The sequence below is a fragment of the Aquarana catesbeiana genome, linkage group LG07, assembly GCF_042186555.1.
Source record: "Aquarana catesbeiana isolate 2022-GZ linkage group LG07, ASM4218655v1, whole genome shotgun sequence".
Lineage (NCBI taxonomy): Eukaryota > Metazoa > Chordata > Amphibia > Anura > Ranidae > Aquarana > Aquarana catesbeiana.
In genome coordinates this window covers 5,937,173-5,962,217 of record NC_133330.1, presented here as the reverse complement: position 1 = coordinate 5,962,217, position 25,045 = coordinate 5,937,173, and the positions used below count along the sequence as shown (strand labels likewise).

The 25,045-nt window shown below is 48.2% G+C and overlaps 1 long non-coding RNA gene across 1 annotated transcript; it reads left to right on the top strand.

Moving 5' to 3' along the window:
• The first annotated feature begins 5,872 nt into the window (after window positions 1–5,872).
• Window positions 5,873–24,505, top strand: LOC141102633 (uncharacterized). The gene is made up of 3 exons (XR_012235174.1): window positions 5,873–6,026; window positions 17,533–17,655; window positions 24,236–24,505. It is a non-coding gene; the product is annotated as an uncharacterized lncRNA (long non-coding RNA).
• The last annotated feature ends 540 nt before the right edge of the window (window positions 24,506–25,045 follow it).

Genomic DNA, 25,045 nt, shown 5'->3' with positions numbered 1-25,045 from the left:
GGGAATTCCCATGCCATTTTTATCAATGAACTTCTATGTGTATTGTCGGCAATGCAATAGCCGCGGGTAGTTTTAAATGGGTTTTTTCCTTCCAAATGTCATTTTGCTGTCAGACTGTTCTAAACACGGGAAACATGCGCCCCTTTACAGGCATACTATAGACACCCCCCCGGTACGAAATTTAAAGGGATATTACACTTTTATTGTTTGACTTTAAGCATTATTAAAATCACTGCTCCTGAAAAAACGGCCGTTTTTAAAACTTTTTTTGTATTGATCCATGTCCCCTGGGGCAGGACCCAGGTCCCCAAACACTTTTTATGACAATAACTTGCATATAAGCCTTTAAAATTAGCACTTTTGATTATTCATGTTCGTGTCCCATAGACTTTAACGGTGTTTGCGTGTTCGAGCGAACTTTTTTCCTGTTCGCATGTTCTGGTGCGAACCGAACAGGGGGGTGTTCGGCTCATCCCTATTCTGTGGCATCGCAAGAATGCTGTCTGCATAAAGGGGGCCTTGAGAGGAAAGGAAGTCCTACTCTTCTTCCCACTGCTCTGCCTCGAGTGCCCTGTCCATAATGCCACGCAAAGTATGCTCCAGCAGCGACACAAGAGGGATTGTGTCACTGATACATGCATTGTCGCTGCTCACCATCCTTGCCGCCTCATCAAATGGTGACAGTACAGTGCATGCATCTTTTATCAGCAGACATTGGCATGGAGAAAAAAAGCTGAGCTCCCCTGAGCCTATGCTTATGCCATACTCACACAGGTACTCATTGATAGCCCTTTGCTGCATGGGGAGCTGCTGCAGCTTTGCCAAAGTTGAGTTCCAACTGGTGGACATGTCATGCCATTAACGTACTGCAGATCTGATAGAATCTCTGCTCCAGTGCAGCTCCTGTCCCTTGGACAAACTAGCTGAAGCACTGCATGGCATCTTTTAGCCTGACCCATTGATTAGCCCCTTGAACGTTTAGGAGGTATTGGTGGTTCATAGGACAATTCAGCAGAGGAGGGCATGGAGAAGGAGGAGGCAGAGGGGGTGGAGCTGACAGATCTCGCATCATCACCATCAGATGTATGGAGACATGGTGGCAAAATAAGCTCCAGCACTGAGCCCCGTCCTGCATCCTTCCAAGTTGCAAGCAGAATTACCTAGTGTGCTGTGAATGACATATATCATCCCTGACCATGCTTGCTGGACCACATGTCAGCAGCAATGTGGACCTTGCGGCTGACTGACTTGCCCAACAATGCTGTTAGATATAGGAAATAGAAAAAATACTGCACTGCCACTATACAAAAAACCCCCCAAAGAGCAGCAGTTTAACTGTGGGATACACACCAAAAAATACCAAATATATAGAAAAAAACTGCGCTATACCATAGATTGAATGTGAATATACATAAATGAACCATACATGTCATGAGATGATGAAATATTCCTCTCATGGAATACCAACACTAAAGAAATCAAAAAGGTGCAAAGATCAAATAAATCATAAAGGATCAGTGACAAACAATGCAAATAGAGCTGTGAATCAATATATGCATATCAGAGTTCATGAGTGATCTTGACTGAAGAAAATCAGAAACCTCTAGTGAAAGTGAGGAGAGTCCCAAAGAAAAAGCCCCTCAGTACTCTACGGAGTGGACTTGATTGTGAAAACTGCATTAAAACACCGCTCACAGTGATCCTTCACCACAAAGATTTTGCGCTTACCACAAAGCAAGCAGTAAAGGCTTGTGTGCAGACCCAAAACAGGGACATCCAGCTGGTAGTGGAGCTTGTCTGTATGCAGTGTGACTGCAGGAGTGTAATAGGAGATCCACCCACTCAAGCTCAGAGGCATATAAACAAAGGAGAGATGGCCATAGCGTAAATCTGATAGGACATTTATTAAAAAAGGTAGAAAATTTACATAAAATAATAGGATAAAAAGAGCAATTAGCCGGCCGGCATAGCGAGCGCCCGTTCACAATAGGATTGTGATGACGTCAGAGCGTCAACCTCCCGATGTACTCCCGACGTACGTTTCGGCCACAACTGACGTTGTCTGGTTCCTCAGACGACGTCAGTTGTGGACGAAATGTACGTCGGGAGGTTGACGCTCTGACGTCATTGCGTTCCTATTGTGAACGGGCGCTCGCTATGCCAGCTGGCTAATTGCTCTTTTTATCCTATTTTATGTAAGTTTTCTACCTTTTTTAATAAATGTCCTATTATTATTACCCAAATGTAATAGACAATAGTAAATGGGTGATTTGATGCACTTTATTGAATGAAATGTGATGTTTGGCGCACTATAAATTAAGGAATGCACCACTGACACAAATTTAAAAACTATATATAAAAAAAAAATAAAAAATAAAAAAGGGTAACACCAGTGTCGCAGTAAGACAAACTGCGGCTGCCAATTAAAAAAAACGGGGGCAGGCAGGGGGAAAAAAAGCACTGTATACAGCACTAAATGTAATGTTTTTGTAACACTGCACTACCCTCACACTAGACTGACACTACACTATACTCACACTACACTAATGCCGCGTACACACGGTCGGACTTTTCACCTGCAAAAGTCCGACGGACGCCGCCGGACCAAGTCCGGCGGACAATCCGACCGTGTGTGGTCTCCATCGGACTTCCGACGGACCGTTTCGGGCGGAAATCCGACGTACTTTAGATTTGAAGCCTGCTTCAAATCTTTACGTCGTACCTCCGCCGGACTCAGTTCCTGACGGAAAGCCCGTTCGTCTGTATGCTAGTCCGAAGGACCAGATACGACGGAGGAGCAGGTTACTGCATCTCGCGCTCGCTGCAATAGGAAAAACTAATTTTCCCATTGCGGCGAGCGCGGGGGGCATCCCAGGCCCTTAGGTCTGGTATGGAACTTTAAGGAGAACCCCCTACGCCGAAAAACCGGCGTGGGGGTCACCCCAAAATCCATACCAGACCCCGATCCGAGCACGCAGCCCGGCCGGTCAGGAAAGGGGGTAGGGACGAACGAGCGCCCCCCCCCTCCTGAACCGTACCAGGCCGCATGCCCTCAACATGGGGGGGGTGCTTTGGGGGAGGGGGCGCCTTGCGGCGCCCCCCCACCACAAAGCACCTTGTCCCCATGTTGATGAGGACAAGGGCCTCTTCCCGACAACCCTGGCCATTGGTTGTCGGGGTCTGCGGGCGGGGGGGCTTATCGGAATCCGGGAGCCCCCTATAATAAGAGGGCCCCCAGATCCCGGCCCCCCCACCCTATGTGAATGAGTATGGGGTACATGGTACCCCTACCCATTCACCTAGGTAAAAAGTGTCAATAATAAAACACAACACAGGTTTTTAAAATAATTTATTAAACAGCTCCGGGAGGGGGGGTCTTCTTCCGTCTTCGGGGGTCCCTCTGGTTCATCTTCTCCCGGCGTCCGGTTGGTTCTTCTCCGCTCTCCGGCCTCTTCTCCCGGTGTCCCAGGTCTTCGGCCGGCCCCTCCGCTGTCTTCAGGTAGCTCTATTGCCAGCGGAGGTCCGGACTTCTGGGCTTCTTGGCTTCTTGTGTTCTCTTCTCTTCTCTTCTCTTCCCCCAGATGTTGACACGACGCTCTCTCCGGCTGGACTGGTCTCTGAGGGCTGCGTTGTGACTTATATAGGCGGAGACCCCGCCCCCATATGATGTCACAGTCCCTGGGCATGCTGGGACTGTGACGTTTTAGGGGGCATGGTCGACCACGCCCCCTAAAACGTCACAGTCCCAGCATGCCCAGGGACTGTGACATCATATGGGGGCGGGGTCTCCGCCTATATAAGTCACAACGCAGCCCTCAGAGACCAGTCCAGCCGGAGAGAGCGTCGTGTCAACATCTGGGGGAAGAGAAGAGAAGAGAACACAAGAAGCCAAGAAGCCAAGAAGCCAAGAAGCCCAGAAGTCCGGACCTCCGCTGGCAATAGAGCTACCTGAAGACAGCGGAGGGGCCGGCCGAAGACCTGGGACACCGGGAGAAGAGGCCGGAGAGCAGAGAAGAACCAACCGGACGCCGGGAGAAGATGAACCAGAGGGACCCCCGAAGACGGAAGAAGACCCCCCCTCCCGGAGCTGTTTAATAAATTATTTTAAAAACCTGTGTTGTGTTTTATTATTGACACTTTTTACCTAGGTGAATGGGTAGGGGTACCATGTACCCCATACTCATTCACATAGGGTGGGGGGGGCCGGGATCTGGGGACCCTCTTATTATAGGGGGCTCCCGGATTCCGATAAGCCCCCCCGCCCGCAGACCCCGACAACCAACGGCCAGGGTTGTCGGGAAGAGGCCCTTGTCCTCATCAACATGGGGACAAGGTGCTTTGTGGTGGGGGGGCGCCGCAAGGCGCCCCCTCCCCCAAAGCACCCCCCATGTTGAGGGCATGCGGCCTGGTACGGTTCAGGAGGGGGGGCGCTCGTTCGTCCCCAACCCCTTTCCTGACCGGCCGGGCTGCGTGCTCGGATCGGGGTCTGGTATGGATTTTGGGGGGACCCCCACGCCGGTTTTTCGGCGTAGGGGGTTCCCCTTAAAGTTCCATACCAGACCTAAGGGCCTGCGACGGGGCTCGCAAGGTTTCAATCTCGCCAAAAAAAGCGGCGAGATTGAATTCCTTTTCTAGTCCCGTCGTACCCAAGTCACGTTCAAAATGAACGGACTTGTCCGTGTGTGGGAAAGTCCGTTCATTCTGAAAGTCCGGCGGAAGTCCGTCGGGAAGACCGGATTCCGGAAAGTCCGGCCGTGTGTAGGCAAGTCTGGCCGTTCAGAAAGTCCGGCGGTAGTCCGCCGGAAGTCTGGCGGCAAGTACGTCGGACCTAGCTTTCTAGAAAGTCCGACCGTGTGTATGCGGCATAACACTCAGAGCCATAATAACACTAACTAGCTATCACTGAGCCCTGCTCTATCTATCTCCAACAACACACTGAAAAGGTTCCTTTGGGAAGGAACCTTTTATAGTGTGGGGTGGGACTATGAGCACTGAGCCATGATTGGGCAAAGTCATCGTGACTTTGTCCAATCAGGGCTCTGACAGTGCTTTGTGCCCTGATTGGGTAAAGCATTGCACCTGACCAGCGGTCAAGTGCATTCCTTTAGCCATTCAGGGCTCTAGAATGCACTGGCCAGCATTGATGAATATTCTCATGAGCACCCCGCAAATTCACCAGGCATTGTTCATGGCTGAACTAATGCTCAGCCTGAACAGCTTGCCCAACTCTAGTAATCATACATCCTTATGTATTTATACATGGAGATCATATCCCCCCTTATGTATTTATACATGGAGATCATATCCCCCTTATGTATTTATACATGGAGATCATATCCCCCTTATGTATTTATACATGGAGATCATATCCCCCTTATGTATTTATACATGGAGATCATATCCCCCCTATGTATTTATACATGGTTCTCATACCCCCCTTATGTATTTATACATGGAGATCATATCCCCCTTATGTATTTATACATGGTGATCATATCCCCCCTTATATATTTATATATGGTGATCATATCCCCCTTATATATTTATACATGGAGATCATATGCCCATTGTCATACCCTCTGCACTCCTCTCCTGTACATACCGCCTCCTGTCATATCCTTTGCACCCCTTTAATGCACATTGTAATTGATCATTCTGGAACATGCACACTTTTCTTGCATATATAAAAGTTTGTAGTTTAAGTGTATGTACAATGTTCCAGAATATGGAGTTTTCTTAGTGGAATAAAGCCCTGTACCTTTTCCCATCTTACCCTGATTACTGAGGAACCATTCTACTGTCTCATGATGTGAACAGATCCTGTTTATCAATACTGATCAAATATTGGCAGCAGGAGTCATGTGGGAAACCAATTCTGACATGGGACCAGCAGTGACATTGCTCCGCTCCCAGTTTTATAAGGTATTGGGTCCCGGGGGTCCTACATCTTTCATAGTAGAACCTGCAAGACATCACAATGAAGGCAGCGATCACTCTCCTAATCCTGGGGCTCCTCTTCATCCAGGGTAAGTAAGAACATTTCATTATTATACTGTTTATCTTACTAACCTAGAGCCCATTTTATAATAATGGATTATCCATATGTATACTAGTGGAAGAGTCACCTTGTTTATCATTAGATTTTGTTCTCCTGAATATTTGTTACTTCATATTAAAACATCTGCCAGGAACAAAGTGAAAATGTTTCACTGATTCCTAAAAAAAAAAAAAAAAATGATACTGCAGTTTTAAAGAAACAATGTAGAAAATAAGATGATAAAATGTTGCTGGTGTGCAATATTTGATACTTAGTGAATAAATAATAAATAGATAAAAATAAATAAATTTGTTACTTCCAACTATAAGATACAATATTTCTATACAAAAAGACAATTACAAGCAGAGTACCAAAATATCCTCCATAGTAAGGTCCCCTGAGACCGGTACAACCATCACCACCATATATGTATCAATAACTGTATATATCAACATGATCTCGGATGATACATTATAATCAACTTAATAACACATATCACACGTTATAATAGGCTGTTGACAAGAAAACCATCCAAAATCATATCATCCATTGGTTACCCATTTGATGATTGGACTATGACCTGTAAGCGGAGGTTCACACCAGTGTAGTGCGATTTTAATCTGATTTTTCAGTGTGATTTTGTAGTGCAGCTGCAGAGCGAGTCGGTGTAATTTGGATATATTTTTCAATGTAAGCTGTGACTCCTCCTTGCTGTCAGTCAACAGGGATGAATGATCTGTTAAGGATCCCACATCCTAACAATGATAAGTCATCCCTACTGTCAGCAGAGGTAAGTGTCCATCTGTGATGGGGGGTAGGTTAGGACAGAGGAACTGGGCAAAAAGGATAAATGCACTTTGTTTTAAAGTGCACTAATCCTTTAAAAACCCAAAAATATACACACCTTAAAACATCATTTTGAATTTACCCCTATCCCCCAGGCAGTATTTTATAATTTTATCCAGAGGTCATGTGATGCTGCAGGATCCTCTCTCCCTAATCTCTGAGCTGGGTAGTCCTTAACCTCATGCCACCCATAAAATTCATATATGAGCTGCAAATCCCACAAATGCCTATAGATTGATCCTTCCAGTGAAGTTTATCTATTGCAGCCAGGGCCGCCATCAGGGGGTACATCCGATAACTGTAAGGGGCCCGGGAGCACGAGGGGCCCTACCGGGCCAGAAGAAGGCAGGAAGGGTGAAGGGGGGGCTGTGTTGTGCACTATAGAAACAATTTTGCAGCTTCTGCTGCTCTCTGGGTCATTGAGCTCAGACATCGAGCTCTTTACTGCCACCTCTGGCTACTATGTGCATGTGCACCCCTCGTGTTAGCTGTCTGTACTGTGCTCCTCTGTGTCTCAGCAACATGTCAGCTTTGTGGAAATAAGAGCTGGAACTAGGTAAGAAGCTTTCCTTTAAAGTAGGGGCTGTGAAGGAAAGGGAGGGGGCTGTTTGTGTACAGGGAGGGGCCAGAGGCTTGTGTGTTTACAGATTTGTGTATGTGAGGGGCTGACATATATTTACAGGTGGGAGGGGTTTACATATATACAGGTGTGTGTGGGGGGGCTGGCATATATACAGGTGTGAGGGGGGCTGACATATATACAGGTGTGAGTTGGGCTGACACATATACAGGTGTGAGGGGGGTTTACATATATACAGGTGTGTGGGGGGGGCGGCATATATACAGGTGTGAGGGGGCTGACACATATACAGGTGTGAGGGAGGCTGACACATATACAGGTGTGAGGGGGAGTTTACATATATACAGGTGTGTGTGGGGGATTTACATATACACAGGTGTGTGGGGGGATTTACATATATACAGGTGTGGGGGGGTTTACATATATGCAGGTGTGGGGGGGGGGTTTACATATATGCATGTGTGGGGGGATTTACATATATACAAATGTGGGGGGGCTGACATATATACAGGTGTGAGGGGGGGCTGAAATTTATACAGGTGTTTGTGGGGGGCTGACATATATACAGGTGTGGGGAGCTAACTTATATACAGGTGTGAGTGGGATGACATATATACAGGTGGGGAGGGCTGAGGTAGATACAGGTGTGTGTGGGGGGGTGGGGCTGACATATATACAGGTGTGAGGGGGCTGGCATATATACAGGTGTGAGGGGGTGGCATATATGCAGGTGGGGGGTGGGGCTGACATATATACAGGTGTGATGGGGGCTGGCATATATACAGTATTGAGGGGGCTGACATATATACAGGATTGAGGGGGGGGGCTGAGTGCATACAGGTGAGGTGGCCGGTGTGTATTCAGTGGGATGGCCCATGGCCAAGCCCTGGTGAATGTTGGTGGTCAGGCTGGGGGGGCCCAGGCCTACAGCTGTGTAAGGGGCCCAAAAATTTCTGATGGCTGCCCTTATTGCAGCTTCCTGTGATGGGTTGGTAATATTGCTGCATAGCTCCTAAATTCAGAGCAGAGTTGTCACTCTCCTGTAGGCGGGCTTACATGAATTACAGGGGGGGAGGAGAAGACGTTGCAAGGGGGTGTGGCTCTCAGAATTGTCACTGCTGATTCATGAGCCTGTAGCTTGTCAATCATCATCTGGCCCACACATCCTGCTCACTGCTTCCTACATTGACACCTGTTACTGAAACCCCGCCCACTGTGAGCTGCAGTGTCTGGAAGGGGGAGTGTGTGAGACACCAATGAAGGAGGATTTGGCTCAGTCAGTCAGAAGGGAAAAGCGATTACTGCGGGAGGCAGGTCATTAAATTGAGCCCAGAGATGGCCTTTCCCATTGACTCCAATGCATTTTACCAAACTGGTGAAATTTCAACAAAATTAGTATCAGCGCTGTGATGAGAAATGTTAAAATAAAATCAATGTAAAAGTAAATTTGCCATCTGGTCATAATGGGGTATTTGTTCTTGAATACCTCAATTAGAAAAAAAAGAATTTAGGTCACTCACATAAGAGATAATTATACACCATAGAATACGGCAAGTTTCATTGGAGCTGTGTGGATGTGTGTCACATTAGATCAGTGAACTTTATATACATGGACCCCCTTTGTTTTGTCTCTTTAAAAATGCTTAAAGTACAGAAATATACTTTTTGGTCCTGCCAGAACTCCACTGAGCTCCTAAGTTCCCGTAGTGAGCTGAAATACAAAACAGTGTTGTCACACCTGTCAAGTTCCCTCCTTCTTGCATACTAGACAGGGGCAGATCCAGGGGGGTCCCTCTCCGAGAATTCAGGTGAGTTGGCGGGCGGGCTGCTCCATGAGTGAGAGAGCGGGCAGGCCAGGCTGTCGGCTGGCTCGGTTGGTGAACAGGCAGGAGGCTCGGAGGGCGAGTGAGAGTGCGGGCGAGCAGCTGGGCGGCTCGGTGGGTGAACGGATAGCTGACCAATCAGGGAGCCGGCGGGTGGGGGAGCAGAGAGATAACAATCTCTCTCACCGCCCGGCGCCTGCCCTGCATCCCTGCAGCGCAGTTCTGCCCTCACTGTGCAGGCAGCTGCGGGAAGCAGAGAGATGACATCATCTCTCTGCTTCCTGACTGATAATCTGCTGCCTGACTCTGGGACACAGCAAGAGACCACCTTAGCAGGAAAGTGACACAGCAAGAGACAATCAACAATGTGTGGCAAGTGACAATCCGTAACGGGTGGCAGGTGACGTGGCAAGTGAAAATCCGCATTTGGTGACAGGCGACGTGGCAAGTGACAAGCTGCATCTATGGCAGGCGATGGTGGCAAGTGACACGCTCAGGGCTCCCACTGATTCTGCATTATGGTGAGTTGAACTATTTCATTTTATATTACAATGTAATAATAGAAATAGTGCACTTCAATCATCCTGACACCATAACAACCATGGTACCGGAAAGATTGAAGCGCCAACACCAGCCATTTCCCTGATAAATTGCCCCCCAAAAAAATTTTCTGGCAGTGCCCCTCCCGAGACTAGACTCTGGATCCACCCCTGCTACTAGATATGGGCCGAACACACCCCTGTTCTGTGTGTGCCAGAATTTCCGAACATCACAAAAGTTTGGAGCTGAACAATGAACCCCAGTAAGGTCTATGGGATCCAAACTTGAAAAATCAAAAGTTCCCATTTTAAAGGCTTATATGCAAGTTATTGGGCATACAAAGGGTACAAAGGGTCACAGGTACTGTCCTGGGGGACATGTATCAATGAAAACAGGATAATTTTTAAATAAGCAGTGATTTAATGATGCTTAAAGTAAAACAATAACAAATGAAAAATTACTTTAACCACTTGCCGACGGCTGCACGCCGATATACATCGGCACAATGGCAGTGGTGGGCAAATGGGCGTACCTGTACGTCCCCTTTAATTGGCGGGGCTAGTGGGCGCGACCGTGCCCACGGGACCCGCAGACTCCATGTCTGCCGGTGTCCCGGCTATCGTGTCACGGAGCCGCAGAATGGAGAGATGCCTATGTATAATGTCTGGGGGGGGGTCCCCTTAGTCTGCCTGTAAAGCGGTGCATATGTCCTGTGTATAGAACCTGCTGCAGCATGACATTTATAAAGAAAAAAAATAAATTTTCTCTGCAAGCTTTCTTCATTTAGTAAGCATCAGCTTGGGGGCCAGTCTGGATGATGAGACCACAATTTAGTGCACTCAGGACAACATTAGACTTTTTTGGATAAATTCTGGTGTCTGTTTGCAGACTTTGGATAGAATTAACAGGTGCAGAAAAATTGGGCTTTGGATGTTAACCCTTTCATGACTAAGCCTATTTTTGAAATTAGGTGTTTACAAGTTAAACTCCATATTTTTTGCTAGAAAATTACTTAGAACCCCAAAACATTATATATATTTTTTAGCAGAGAATCTAGAGAAAAAAATGGAGATTGTTGCAATATTTTATATCACACGGTATTTGTGCAGCGGTGTTTTAAACGCAAATTTTTGGAAAAGGGACACTTCCATGAATTTTAAAAAATCCAAACAGTAAAGTTACCCATTTTTTTTGTATAATGTGAAAGATGATGTTACGCCGAGTAAATAGATACCAAACATGTCATGCTTTATAATTGCACGCACTCGATAAACTATCGTAGCTATGAATTTCCATAGGCAACGCTTTAAATTTTTTTATGGTTACCAGGTTAGAGTTACAGAGGAGGTCTAGGGCTAGAATTATTGCTCTCGCTCTGACGATCGCGGTGATACCTCACATGTGTGATTTGAACATTGTTTACATATGCGGGCACGACTTCCGTATGCGTTTTCTTTGCTGCGTGAGCTCGCGGGGACGGGGGCGCTTTAAAAAAATTCTTTTTTTTATTTATTTTATTTATTTTTAGACTTATAAATTGTGTTTTTAAAAAAAATGTTTTTTTTTTTTACTTTTATTGCTGTCACAAGGAATGTAAACATCCCTTGTGACAGTAATAGGTGGTGACAGGTACTCTTTATGGAGGGATCGGGGGTCTAAAAGACCTCCGATCCCTCCTCTGCACTTCAAAGTATTCAGATCGCCAAAAATGGCGATTCTGAATACTGTATATTTTTTAAAATTCGGCGCCATTGGCAGCCGAGTAAATGGGAACTGACGTCATGACGTCGCTTCCGCGTTTACATTGAGAAGGCTGGAACGAAGCCACCCACGGCTTCGTTCCAGCCCGCCCACAGCCGCCGGAGACAGCCGATTGGACACCGGGTCTCCGGATCGCACGGGAGGCCCGGTAAGAGTGGCGGGAGGTGGCGGGAGGGGGGTGATGTATAACAGCCGAGCGGCTTTTAGTCGCATTGGTTGTTATATATGGGTAGCCGATCACCCACTCTAAACAACGGTACCGGGATGATGCCAGCAGCTGCGTACGGTCGGCGGGAAGGGGTTAATTGTGCCCATGAAGTCTATAGCAAAACATTTCTTCCAGATAAAATCAACACTCACAAAGCTAGGAAGCCTAGACAGTCTTGCACAGATTCCACATCCCAAAAACATTTAATCGGCAACATCAGCATCAGGGGCTTGATAGCTGCTGCTAATCCAGGAATTATTTTTTTTTATAAATGTCAGCTGATCAACAGGGTCTGTGGACAGACACACTTTTTTTTTTTTTTTTTTAACTTAAAGTTGTATTTTACATGTACAGTACATAAGTCTTAAGACAATGTTGATGTAGTACAGAGGGTGTATAACAGAAAAAACAGAGCATGTACGGTCTCGTTATAGTAGTTTCCAGGAGTGTATCACAGGGTATCAATCCTATTGGAGACATGCTTTTTTTATCTGTCAGAAAACCTCTGGCAGCACTGAATGCCCATTCGGAAAACACACTGGATGTAGGGCAGCCCAGCAGCTCAATTGCATACTGGGCAAGTTCTGGCCAGTGGTCTATCTTCATGACCCAGTAACCCAGTGGATCGTCGACTGAAAAGCTCCCCATGTCTGTTTTTGCCCCAGATATTCTTCCACCATATGATGCAGATGTTGCCGATGGGATATGGAAGCTGCCAGCCCTAGGCGCCAAGGACTAAAACATTTTTGAAATGCATCATTGAGATGGCCCCCTTCTCCACTGCTTCTCCTTTAAAACAACAGAAGCCTCAAGACTCGCTTTTCCATTAGACTAATCTAGCAGAGTCATCTTTAAGCTGTCCTCAAGATATTTCATCCTATGCTCCCTCTGTGGGGATGGGATGAGGTTCGAGATCTTCCCCTGGTAACGGTGGTCAAGGAGGGTTGCCAACCAATAGTAATCCTTCTCCTTGATGCCACAAATTCTGGGGTCCTTTTGCAGGCTTTGAAGAATAAGGGAGCCCATGCACTGAAAGTTTGAGGAGACATGAGAACCAGAATCCTCTGGGTCACTGAGGATTACAATATCTGGAACTGCCTCCTCCCAGCAATGTACTACTTCCAAGGGTTCTGGGGGTGTAAACCATCTCTTAAGATTTGATGCATGTCTTGCTATCAATGCCTCCAAAACTGCCAGAATACTCCTCCTCCCTCTCCTCTTATGTGTTCTGTGATGTATCAAGAATTGTGCCTGCATAAAGTGGGCCTTGAAAGGAAAGGAAGACCTCCTCTTCCTCCTGCTGCTCTGCCTCGAGTGCCTTGCCCATATTGCCACGTAGAGTATGTTCCAGCAGAAACACAAGAGGAATAGTGTTACTGATACATGCATTGTCACGGCTCGCCATCCTTGTCGTCTCCTCAAATGGTGACAATACAGTGCATTCATTCTTTATATGCAGCCATTGGTATGGGGAAAAAAGGCTTGAACTGGTCATTGTTCCATACTCACACAGGTACTCGTTGATCGGGCCTTTGCTGCACGTGCAGCCGCTGCAGCATTGCCAAAGTCAAGTTCCACCTGGTGGGCATGTCACAAATCAGGCGGTTTATGGGCAGGTGGATTTCCCGCTGAATTTCAGCCAACCGAACACTGGCTGTTTATGACCACCTGAAATGGCTACAGACTCTTCTGGCCTGCTGCATGACGCGTGTCAGCTTTGCCTGTCGAAGCGCGGATAGGTGGTTAGTGCCAATTTTCACACACCCCCATTCCTGAAACTGGTGTGGCGTGAACCACCTCTGGGCCTGCCCCTGCAGAGCTGAAAGAATCTCTGCTTTCTGTCCCCTAGACAGACCAGCTGAAGCACAGCATGGCATCTTTTAGCCTGACTCATTGTATTGCCCCTTGAAAGCTTAGTGGGTACTGGTGGTTCTTAGGACAATTCAGCTGAGGAGGGCCTGGAGGAGGAGAGGGTGGAGCTGACAGATTTCACATGGAGATGTGGTGGCAAAACAAGCTCCAGCACTGAGCCCTGTCCTACATCTAAGCAGACTTACCCAGTGTGCTGTGAACAAAATTAAGCGTCCGTGACCATGCTTGCTGGATCATATGCCAGCAGTAGCGTGGACCTTGCTGCTGACTACCTTGCCTAACAACGCCACCACATTGACTTCCAAGTGATGGTACAGAACTGGAATGGCCTTACAATATGTGCAAAGAAATAGTGACTGGGAACTTGCCATAGTGGTACAGAAAATTCTATAGAGGGGGGCAGAATCCACCATATGGAAAGGCAGAAGTTGTAAAGCCAGCAATTTGCACAAGCTGGAATTTAGACACTAAGCCCACCTGGGTGGCAGGGAGTGTATTTTTTTTCACTGCAGCATGGTGGAGGTAGCATAGTGGAGGTAGATCTGAAAAGGTGAGGAGTGAAAAGAAGAAGAATTGTGTCCCTTTTGCGTGGCTTTTAGGTGCTCTTACCAATGGGATAAGTGGTCGAAGGTTGTCAGGCATGTGGTACCCAAATGGTTGGTGTTTTTGCCACACTTGATCTGCTTGAGGCAAAGTTTGCAAATTGCAACGGTGCAATTAGCTTCACATGTGCTAAAAAAGACACAGACAGCTGAGCTGTGGGAAGTGGGAGATAAGAACTCCACAATTTGATGAAATGGGGTGGCTGCTCTCTACTCTTCCACGATGGCTGCCTCTGGAGGAAATCCTGCCTCATTGGGGTTGTGACTCCTGCTCACTTTCCTCCTCTGCTCTATCCGGCACCCAAGTCGCATCAGTGACATGACTGACAATTTGTTGTTTAGCAATGTTCTCCCATATCTGTAGGCTAATGTTCCTACCTTCCTCAACCTTAGAGTCAGAACCAGCATTTGAATCAAGCAATGCCTGTGAATCGTCATGAAGCAAGTGACTGACACTATGTTCAAATAACTCAGCTGACCCCTCCATGCACGATGCTGGCACTATGGTAGGAGTAGCTGTGGATAAGGATGCAGAATAAGCTGCTCTGGCAGCTGCAGTGGACTGCGCACTAGTCTCTGCTTGAGTGATAAAGGATGAGGAGGTTAAGGATGGTTTAGTAAGCCAGTCCACCACCTCCTCTGCATGCTGTGTCTGGATAGAATGGGCAACATCACTAAACAGAGGAAATTATACCCTGCCTAAGGACGGACCACGCCAACCTCTGGCTATGGACACAGAGGCCCCTTCATAGTGGATTGGGAAAGTCTGCCTCTCTTTGTTGGCCTCCTAGACATGATGGGGTGGATTATTACCAAAATGTAATACAGACAGGGAAATGTGTAATTGGATGCACTTTATTCAGTGGAAAGGGATGTTTAGTGTACTTTAACTTGAGGACTGCTGCTGAAAGATAACATGCAGCAACTAAAAAAAAGGAGGGTATGCAGCACTGTATACAACACAAAATGTGACAAAATGCGGTGTAAAACACAGCACTACTGACACTCTACAATATACTGCAGTAAAACTGCACTGACGCACTACAATATACTGGAGTAAAACTGCACTGATGCACTACAATATACTGCAGTAAAACTGCCCTGACACCAGTGGCGTCGGGAGGGGGGCTGGAGCCCAGAATGGGTCCCCGAAAAGCCCCGGGTTGTACAACTGTATTAGTAGCCCTGAGCGCCACTGAGCTGGGACCGATCTGATCCCGAGCGCTGCTGAGTGCGGCCAAGTCACATAACAGGTCTAGCCTTCTGGAGCCTGCAGAGCCTATGATGGACGTCCCACTGGTCCAATGGTGGGACCGCAGGACGTGTGACATTCATCAAAGGCGCTGCAGGCTCCAGAAGGCGGGAATTACAATGCGGCCACTGTGCCACATCACTGTGAGATCTCTGCTCGGCGATCGGGCAGGCGGGTCTCCTCTACTCCTCTGGCTGCCTGATGTGATGATGGGCGCACTGCACACCGCACACCCTGGCTGAGCTGAGCTGCTGCTGCTGGACACATTGGTCTGGTAGGTCAGTGTGTGTCACTACCGTCAGTGTATGTATGTCAGGTAGGTCAGTGTGTGTCAGGTAGGTAGGTCAGTGTGTGTCAGGTAGGTCAGTGTATGTCAGGTAGGTCAGTTGTCAGGTAGGTAGGTCAGTGTATGTATGTCAGGTAGGTCAGTGTATGTCAGGTAGGTAGGTCAGTGTATGTATGTCGGGCAGGTCAGTGTGTGTCAGGCAGGTCAGTGTATGTCAGGTAGGTCAGTGCGTGTCAGGTAGGTCAGTGCGTGTCAGGTAGGTCAGTGTGTGTCAGGCATTGATGGGCACTGGTAAGCCAGGCAGCAACCAGCAAGTGAGCTTACCCCCCGCTACAAAACCCCACCACCCAGCCAAAGAAAACCGCGCTGGCCTTGGACTTCAGGCTGAAGCCCCTGGTCTTTTTGCCACCAACACCCCTGCATGACACACTTCAGTATACTGCAGTAAAACTGCACTGACGAACTATAATATACTGCAGTAAAACTTCCCTGACTCACTACAATATACTGCAGTAAAACTGCCCTGACACACTACAATGTACTGCAGTAAAACTGCACTGATGCACTACAATATACTCCAGTTGAACAGCACTGATGCACTACAATATACTGCAGTAAAACTACACTGAGGCACTACAATATACTGCAGTAAAACTGCACTGACACACTTCAATATACTGCAGTAAAACTGCCCTGACACACTACAATATACTGAAGTAAAACTGCACTGATGCACTACAATATACTGCAGTAAAACTGCCCTGACACACTACAATATACTGCAGTAAAACTGCACTGATGTACTACAATATACTGCAGTTGAACAACACTGATGCACTACAATATACTGCAGTTGAACAGCACTGATGCACTACAATATACTGCAGTAAAACTGCCCCGACACACTACCCTAACACACTTCAATATACTGCACTAAATTTGCATGGACGTACTACACTGATGCTGCACTACCACTATATTCACACTACTCCAGTGGTTCTCAACTCCAGTCCTCAGGGCCCACCAACAGGCCAGGTTTGCAAGATAACTGAAATACATCACAGGTGACATCATTTGCTGCTCAGTGATTGCAGTATTCTAGTATGTATCTCCCCAAGGTAATACATAAAATCTGGTCTGTTGGTGGGTCCTGAGGACTGGAGTTGAGAACCACTGCACTACTCGGACACTCTACACTGGCAATAGAATGACAATAGCACACTATAGCACACTAACTGTCTAGTAGCACTGAGCAGAGCCCTGTTCTATCTCTCTCCACCCCAATATCACACTGCAAACGGCTCCTCTGGGAAGGAACCTTTTAAAGTGTGAAGTGGGTCTATGAGTAATAAGCCCTGATTGGGTACAGTCATCATGACCTTATCCAATCATAGCTCTGACAGTGTTCTGTGCCTGGATTGGGCAAATCGCTAATTGCTTCAGCCAATTAGGGCTTAGAATGCACTGTGCGGCGTGCAGTACATTGCGGGGCAAACAAATGGTCAAACGCCCTGCCAAATCGGGTGTTTGCCGAACAGCCACTGTTCAGGCCAAGCTTTTGCTTAGTTCTAACTGTTCGACTAACACTGTTGACTACAGGTGGAGGTGTTCTATAGTCCTGGGCGGGGCTTGGGATGTCAGTGGATGAGAGGCAGTGTGATGTCAGTAGAAGAGGTTAGAGGCTCCCTGTCTGTGTCCTGCTAATCTCTATATATCTTCTTCTAGGTGAGGCTCTGCGGTGCTTACGGAGACCCTGTCTTACGGAAGGAAACTGTGACTCCTCAGCGAAAACCTGTGCAAAGAACCAAGACCAATGCTTCAAGTTGGGAGAGGGAGGCTATCTCTTGGGCAAGTGTCTTCTATAGTTTTAGACCTGTGCTTATTACTTTGAAGTTTAAAGTCTCACTTCAGCCAACATTTTTTTAAATCTCCAGCCTCCCATTCAGTCTTGCACATTTGTACACACTCCTCTCCTGGACTGAAATGGTTTCCTCTGATTTCACTGCACACTGTGAGCTTCTCACAATGTGGATTAGAAGCTGCTGTAGGTCACCAGCCATAATCAGTCTGCATTGCATAAAGAAGCACAGAGACCCAGTGATGACATCAAGAGATCTAATATAAGATATGTCAAGAAAACAGGTTTTATTTAACCCTTTTCTGCCACTGCCATATGAAGTACATTGGTGGCAGTGGGGGGGGGGGGGGGGGTTACACGTGGCTGCAGCTGTACTTTATGTAAATCTGACAAGCTGACTTTCGGATGTCATGTGGAAGTGATCCAGAGGCTGTGCAGGTGCTGGATTGCTTCCACACACCCCCATAACTGCTGGTTCCTCCTCTGTGCACAACCCAACATGTTTTCCAGGCTCCACACCCCCAACAGTGGACCCAGGACCAGCATGATGGGGCCACAAGATAGAGGGGAGGGAGATCAGTGAATATCCCTGGTCCTCATCCTCATACCTTCCAACCGTCCCTGATTCGCAGGGACAGTCCCGGAAAATGGTCCCTCTCCCGGAGTCCTGCAAATCACTGCTGAGTCCCGGAATGCCAGTGGCGTGTGTGGGTTGTCATGGTTCCTGCACGCTGCGAGCAACACATTTTATAGCAGCCAGTATTTCTCCCCATACACAGTGCAGAGTGGAGTGCACTGAACACAGAGGAGGAGGCACACCGCTCTGCTACAACAACTTGACTGATCTGAGGTAAGATTTTAGCTGCCTTGACTCACTCCCGACAGTCCTCCCAGTGTGCCCCCCGCCAGCACCAGCAGCAGACCTCCACTCCTACTCTGAATGTCCTCTCCCCGCTCAGCCTGAGTCCCGCCAGCAGTACCTCCCCTGCTGCTGCACCTTAATGTGCTCTCTCTTCTGCCAGGTCTGTAATGATTTCTGTGAGACTTGCAGAGGAGGGAGGCATGGGGGAGAAGGATGGAGCTGGGATTAGATGGAGGGGGAGGATGGAGCTGGGATGGGATGAGAGGGGAGAAGGATGGAGCTGGGATTGGATGAGGGGGGGAGAAGGATGGAGCTGGGATTGGATGGGGGGAAGTATGGAGCTGGGATGGGATGGGGGGAGAAGGATGGAGCTGGGATGGGATGAGGGGGGGAGAAGAATGGAGCTGGGATTGGATGGGGGGGAAGTATGGAGCTGGGATGGGATGGGGGGAAGTATGGAGCTGGGATGGGATGGGGGGAAGTATGGAGCTGGGATGGGATGGGGGGGAGAAGGATGGAGCTGGGATGGGATGAGGGGGGGAGAAGGATGGAGCTGGGATTGGATGAAGGGGGGAGAAGGATGGAGCTGGGATGGGATGGGGGAGAAGGATGGAGCTGGGATGGGATGAGGGGGGAGAAGGATGGAGCTGGGACTGGATAAGGGGGAGAAGGATGGAGCTGGGATGGGATGAGGGGGGTAAGGATGGAGCTGGGATGGGATGAGAGGGGAGGATGGAGTTGGATGGGGGGACAAGAAGGATGGAGCTGGGGGGGAGGGTGGAGCTGGGATGGGGGGTGGATGAAGCTGGGATGGGATCAGCGAGAAGGATGAAGCTGGGATGGGATCAGGGTGGTCGATGGAGCGGGGATGGGATCAAGGGGAAGGATGGAGCCAGAATGGGATCAGGGGGTTGGATGGAGCCGGGATGGGATCAGGGGGGTGGATGGAGCAGGGATGGGATCAGGGGGATGGATAGAGCCAGAATGGGATGGAGGTAAGGATGGAGCCGGCTTGGGATTGAGAAAAGGATGGATAAGGGATGGGATAAGGGGGGAGGATGGAGCTGGGATGGGATCGGGGGTTGGATGGAGCCGGGATGCAATGGGGGGAATGGATAGAGTTGGGATGGGATCAGGGTGGTGGATGGAGCCAGGTTGGGATCAGGGGATGGATGGAGCTGGGATTGGATCAGGAGGATGGATGGAGCTGGGATGGGGTCAGGGGGATGGATGGAGCCGGGATGGGATCAGGGGGAAAGGATAGAGCAGGGATGGGATCAGGGGGAAGGATGGAGCAGTGATCGGGGGATGGATGAAGCTGGGATGAGATCAGGGGGATTAATAGAGTTGGGATGGGATCAAGATGGTAAATGGACATGGGATGGATGGAGCCGGGATAGGATGGGATGGGGGAATGGATGGAGCCGGGATCGGGGGTGGATGGAACCGGGATGTGATCGGAGATGAATAGAGCCGTGGTGAGATCAGGAGAATCGATAGAGTTGGGATGGGATCGGATGGATGGAGCCAGGATTATATTGGGGTGGTGGATGGAACCGGAATGGGATTGGGGTGGTGGATGGAGCCGGGATGGGATTGAGGGATTATATGGCCGTCCCCTGCATTCTATACATTACATATTCCTGCCCACTGCATGCTGTACATTACATACTTCTATCCCTGCATTCTATAGATTACGTATTCCTGTCCCCTGCATTCTATAGATTACATAATTCTGTCCCCTGCATTCTATAGATTACATACTCCTGTCCCCTGCATTCTGTACATTACACACTCCTGTCCCCTGTATTCTATAGATTACATACTCCTGTCCCCTGCATTCTGTACATTACATACTCCTGTCCCCTGTATTCTATAGATTACATACTCCTGTCCCCTGCATTCTGTACATTACACACCCCTGCCCCCTGCATTCTATAGATAACATACTCCTGTCCCCTGCATTCTGTACATTGCACACTCCTGTCCCCTTCATTCTGTACATTACACAGTCCTGTCTCTGCATTCTATAGATTACATACTCTTGTCTCCTGCATTCTGTACATTACAAACTCCTGTCCCCTGCATGCTGTACAGTACACATTCCTGTCTCCTGCATTCTGTACATTACACACTCCTGACCCCTGCATTCTGTACATTACACACTTCTGACCCCTGCATTCTGTATATTACACACTCCTGTACTATATACACAATACTGTACATTATATACCGTATTTATCAGCGTATAACACACACTTTTTTCCCCTTAAAATCAGGGGAAAATCATGGGTGCGTGTTATACGCCGATCCCCCAACTATCCCCCGCTGATTGTGAGCGGAGGAGCGAGCCGCCGAGATACACATAGCCGAGTGTACTCGGCTAGACTTGGCTCCGCTCACAGTCACGCCCAGTCCTGCCCTATGATGGACATAACACAGGGACTGGGCATGACTGTGAGCCGAGCCAAGTCTAGCCGAGTACACTCGGCTATGATCTCGGCGGCTCTCGGCGGCTCTCGGCTACTCTTGGCTCCGCTCACAGTCACGCCCAGTCCCACCATTGGACCTGTGTTATGTCCATCATAGGGTGGGACTGGGCGGGACTGCGAGTGGAGCCGAGAGCGGCCGAGAGCCGCGAGATACACACGACATCTGGCTCTGTATCTCGGCGGCGCCATTTTTAAACTGGAAGGCTGCAATGACACTGGAGCAAGGTTACACTGACAAGTCTGCAAATGACACTGGGGCAAGGCTACACTGACAAGGCTACACTGACAAGGCTGTACTGACAAGGCTGCACTGACAAGGCTGCAAATAACACTGACAACGCTGCAATGACACTGGAGCAAGGCTGCAGATGGACACTGATAAGGCTGCATTGATGGGCATTTAAATGTAAGTTTTTTCCTTAAACTCCCCTCCTAAAAGTTTTTTCTTTAAAATTCCCTCCTAAACTTGGGGTGCGTGTTATACGCCGATAAATACAGTACTTCTTACCAAAGTCTTCATTGTCAGTTGCTGATTGCTATGCAGTCCCTGACTATTTTAATGAAGTTCTTCGTTAAGGTAGGTTCAGACAAAGCAATCAAAGCATATTTCATAGGTACAAGGAAACCTGGGTTTTGTTTAACCACATCCCTTGAGCCCCTCCCACTGCTAAGCACTTAGCCACGCCCACATTTTACGCAGATCTTTTCCCTCCTCCAGTGTCCCTCATTCTGAAGTTCAAATGTTGGGAGGTATGCATCCTGATCTCCCTTCCTGATAATGACCAGGAAGCGATGTGTAAAATGTTACTTTCAAGTCCTGGTGTCACTCTCCTCAACCAGTATGGTCGGGGAAGAAGCTAATAGAACATAATCTGCACTCCATTAGCTTCACTGGAGGGCAGGTGAGTCTAAATGACCCCTGATGCCTCATAAAAGAGAACTTGCCACCGAAAAGTTATAACATAGGCGACTTTTTGTGATTAAAGGAAAAGTTTAGTAAAAAAAAAAAGGAAAACATTAAAGCTGCACCCCCCCCCCCCAAATGTTGCTTTTGCTACTACATACATTAGTCAAGTATGTACATCGTCAGGTGGAGGGGAGTGCTGGGGTGTGCTGCACCTCCCAGAATTCAGTTGTGCCCACCCCAAAGCCTCCCACCATCCCTGACATTGTGCTGGCTGCATCACATTAATGCACAGATCACAGCCGGAGCACAGGCAGCGAGATCACCTCCTCCCTACACAGCACACATTGTAGCTGCAATTTCCCTTACACACAGCTAAGATCTGCACAGTGTATAGCTGTATCTATACTGCAGCTGAGCTACTATTCCATCCAGGGAGATTCAGAACTGCAACACAGTAGCCAGCTCTGTCTTTTCTCCTGCCAGCAGTGCCCTCCTTCATCTCTTCTGCCAGTGGTGACCTCTGTCCTCTCTCCTGCCTGCAGTGACCCCTGTCCTCTCTCCTAACTGCGGTGACTCCTGTCCACTCTTCAGTCTGCAGTGGCACCACCCTCCCTCCTTCCAGCAGTGCCCCTTTTCATCACTTCTGTCAGCGGTGACCCCTATCCTCTCTCCTGCCAGTGGTGACCCCTGTCCTATCTTCTGCCTGCAGTGACCCCATCCTCTCTCCTGCCAGAATTGCCTCCTTTCATCTCTTGATGACCCCTGTCCTCTCTCCTACCAGCTGTACCCCCTTTATTCTCCTCTGCCAGCAGTGACCCCTTCCTTCTTTTCTGTCAGCAGTGATCCCTGTCCTCTGTCTTGCCAGTTGTGATCCCTGTCCTCTGCTCTGCCAGCAGTGACTCCTGACCTCTGCTATGCCAGTGGTGACCCCTCGATTGGCCCTGCTGACACATTGTATACTGTCCTACAAACTAATAGCCCCTGTGTACAGCCCTACAAACTGCAGTGACCCTATCCTCCCTACTGCCCGCAGTGTCCCCTTTCATCTCTTCTGCCAGTGGTGACCTCTGTCCTCCCTACAGCCCGCAGTGTCCCCTTTCATCTCTTCTGCCAGTGCTGACCCCTGTCCTCTCTTTTGCCTGCAGTGACAACATCCTCTCTCTTGCCAGAGGTGCCCCTTTCATCTCTTCTGCCAGTGGTGACCCCTGTCCTCTCACCTGCCAGAAGTTCCCACTTCCATCTCTTCTGCCAGTGGTGACCCCTGTCCTCTCTTTTGTCTGCAGTGACAACATCCACTCTCCTGCTGGAGGTGCTCCCTTTCATCTCTTCTGCCAGGGGCAACCCCTGTCCTCTCTCCTGCCAGCAGTGCCCACCTTTCATCTCTTCTGCAAGCAGTGACCCATGTTCTCTCTCCTGCCAGTGGTGATCCCTGTCCTCTCTCCTGCCTGCAGTGACCCCATCCTCTCTCCTGCCAGAAGTTCCCCCTGTCTTCTCTTCTGCCTGCAGTGGCACCATCCTCTCTCCTGCCAGCGGTAACCCCTTTCTTCTCTCCTGCCAGCAGTGACCCTTGTCTTCTGCCCTGCCTGCAGTGACCCCTTTCCCCTCTCCTGCCAGCAGTGACCCCTGTCCTCTGCCCTGCCAGCAGTGACCCCTCTCCTGCCAGCGGTGACCCCTGTCCTCTGCCCTGCCAGTGGTAACCCTTGCCCTAGGCCCTGCTGACGCATTGTACACTGTCCTACAAACTAATCGCCCCTGTACTCTGCCCTACAAACTGCCGACCCCATCCTCTGCCTTGCTGACCTCCTATACACTGCCTGCTGTCCTCCCATCCTCTGCCCCCCTGACATTTTTTTTCTGCACCTCTAATAGAAGACAGGCTAGATCTGGCTCTGGTTACATATCACTTATTAACTGCTTCCCCAGCTACAGTAGACAGGGAATAACAATTGTGAACCTGGAAGTGACTTGATAAATGCAGCTTCCGGGTTCATTAGTTGAGGTATTACAATAAGAAAAATGCAGCAGGACTGAAATTTGGGGCATTGATCTGTAAAAATACATTGCTATTGTGTGGCAAGCATTGAGGGCAGCACTTGAGATCCCCTATAATTTTCAAGTTGACCACCACTGCTTTACCCCTCTAATGCCAAGACATTTATAAATGTACCTCAATAGCCAAGGGGGCTAAATGGTACGTTGGATCCAGACTCACCAAGCATAGAATTGTTTCTCTTGTCTCTGTTGTTATTATTGAATGATCTCATTATTAGTATGTAATATTCTCTTTATTAAATTCTGTTGTTTTTCAGCTAAGAAAGGCTGGGGGTGTGCTTCAAAACGCACCTGTGGATTATTGCAAAAATTTAATCCTTCAGCACTGTGCTGCTCTACAGACCTCTGTAACATGTGATCCGGAGATCCAGAAGAAATGTGATTGGATGGAGGCGGAGCTCACCACACCAATGATGTGATCAATCATTCAATTTCCTGCCTGATATATAAATCTCATCCGATATCCATCAATGTTATATTATCTGATCATCATCTTCATAATAAAAATCATATACAGTGATATATAAGAGTCGCTCTGATTGTTTCCTAATCAATATTGTTAACAGATCTGCAATCTTGTAATCCAATGGCTGATTTTTTAAATGTTTGCATAAAATCTGCATAAAGTCCAAGCCCATTATACATTTTAAAAATAATTTTACCCCCCCCAGGATGTAGAATAAAATACAGAACTCACATCAATACTCATCCTATCTCCTGCATTGTACCCCACACACCCCAAAATGGGAATTGTCACTTAGCTTTTCAAATTAAGGCGAAATTCACTAGGCAATCATGTGCAAGGAAGTTAAAAAAAAACAGGTGTTTTGCTCTCATATGATTGGATGATTGAAGTCGGCGCCAGTTCAGCTCATTCACTAAGCTGAGTGAAAATTCACTTTCCAGATTCAACATTCTCTACTAAGTTGTGACCATCCAATGTTATAACATAGATACTTCAAATTCCCATCGCATACGTTCCTGGTATAAGCTCTCAAGATTTGGGTGCTGCAGCAACAACCAGCTGGATACTGGTTCAAGGCACAACGTAGATATTTGCCAGCACA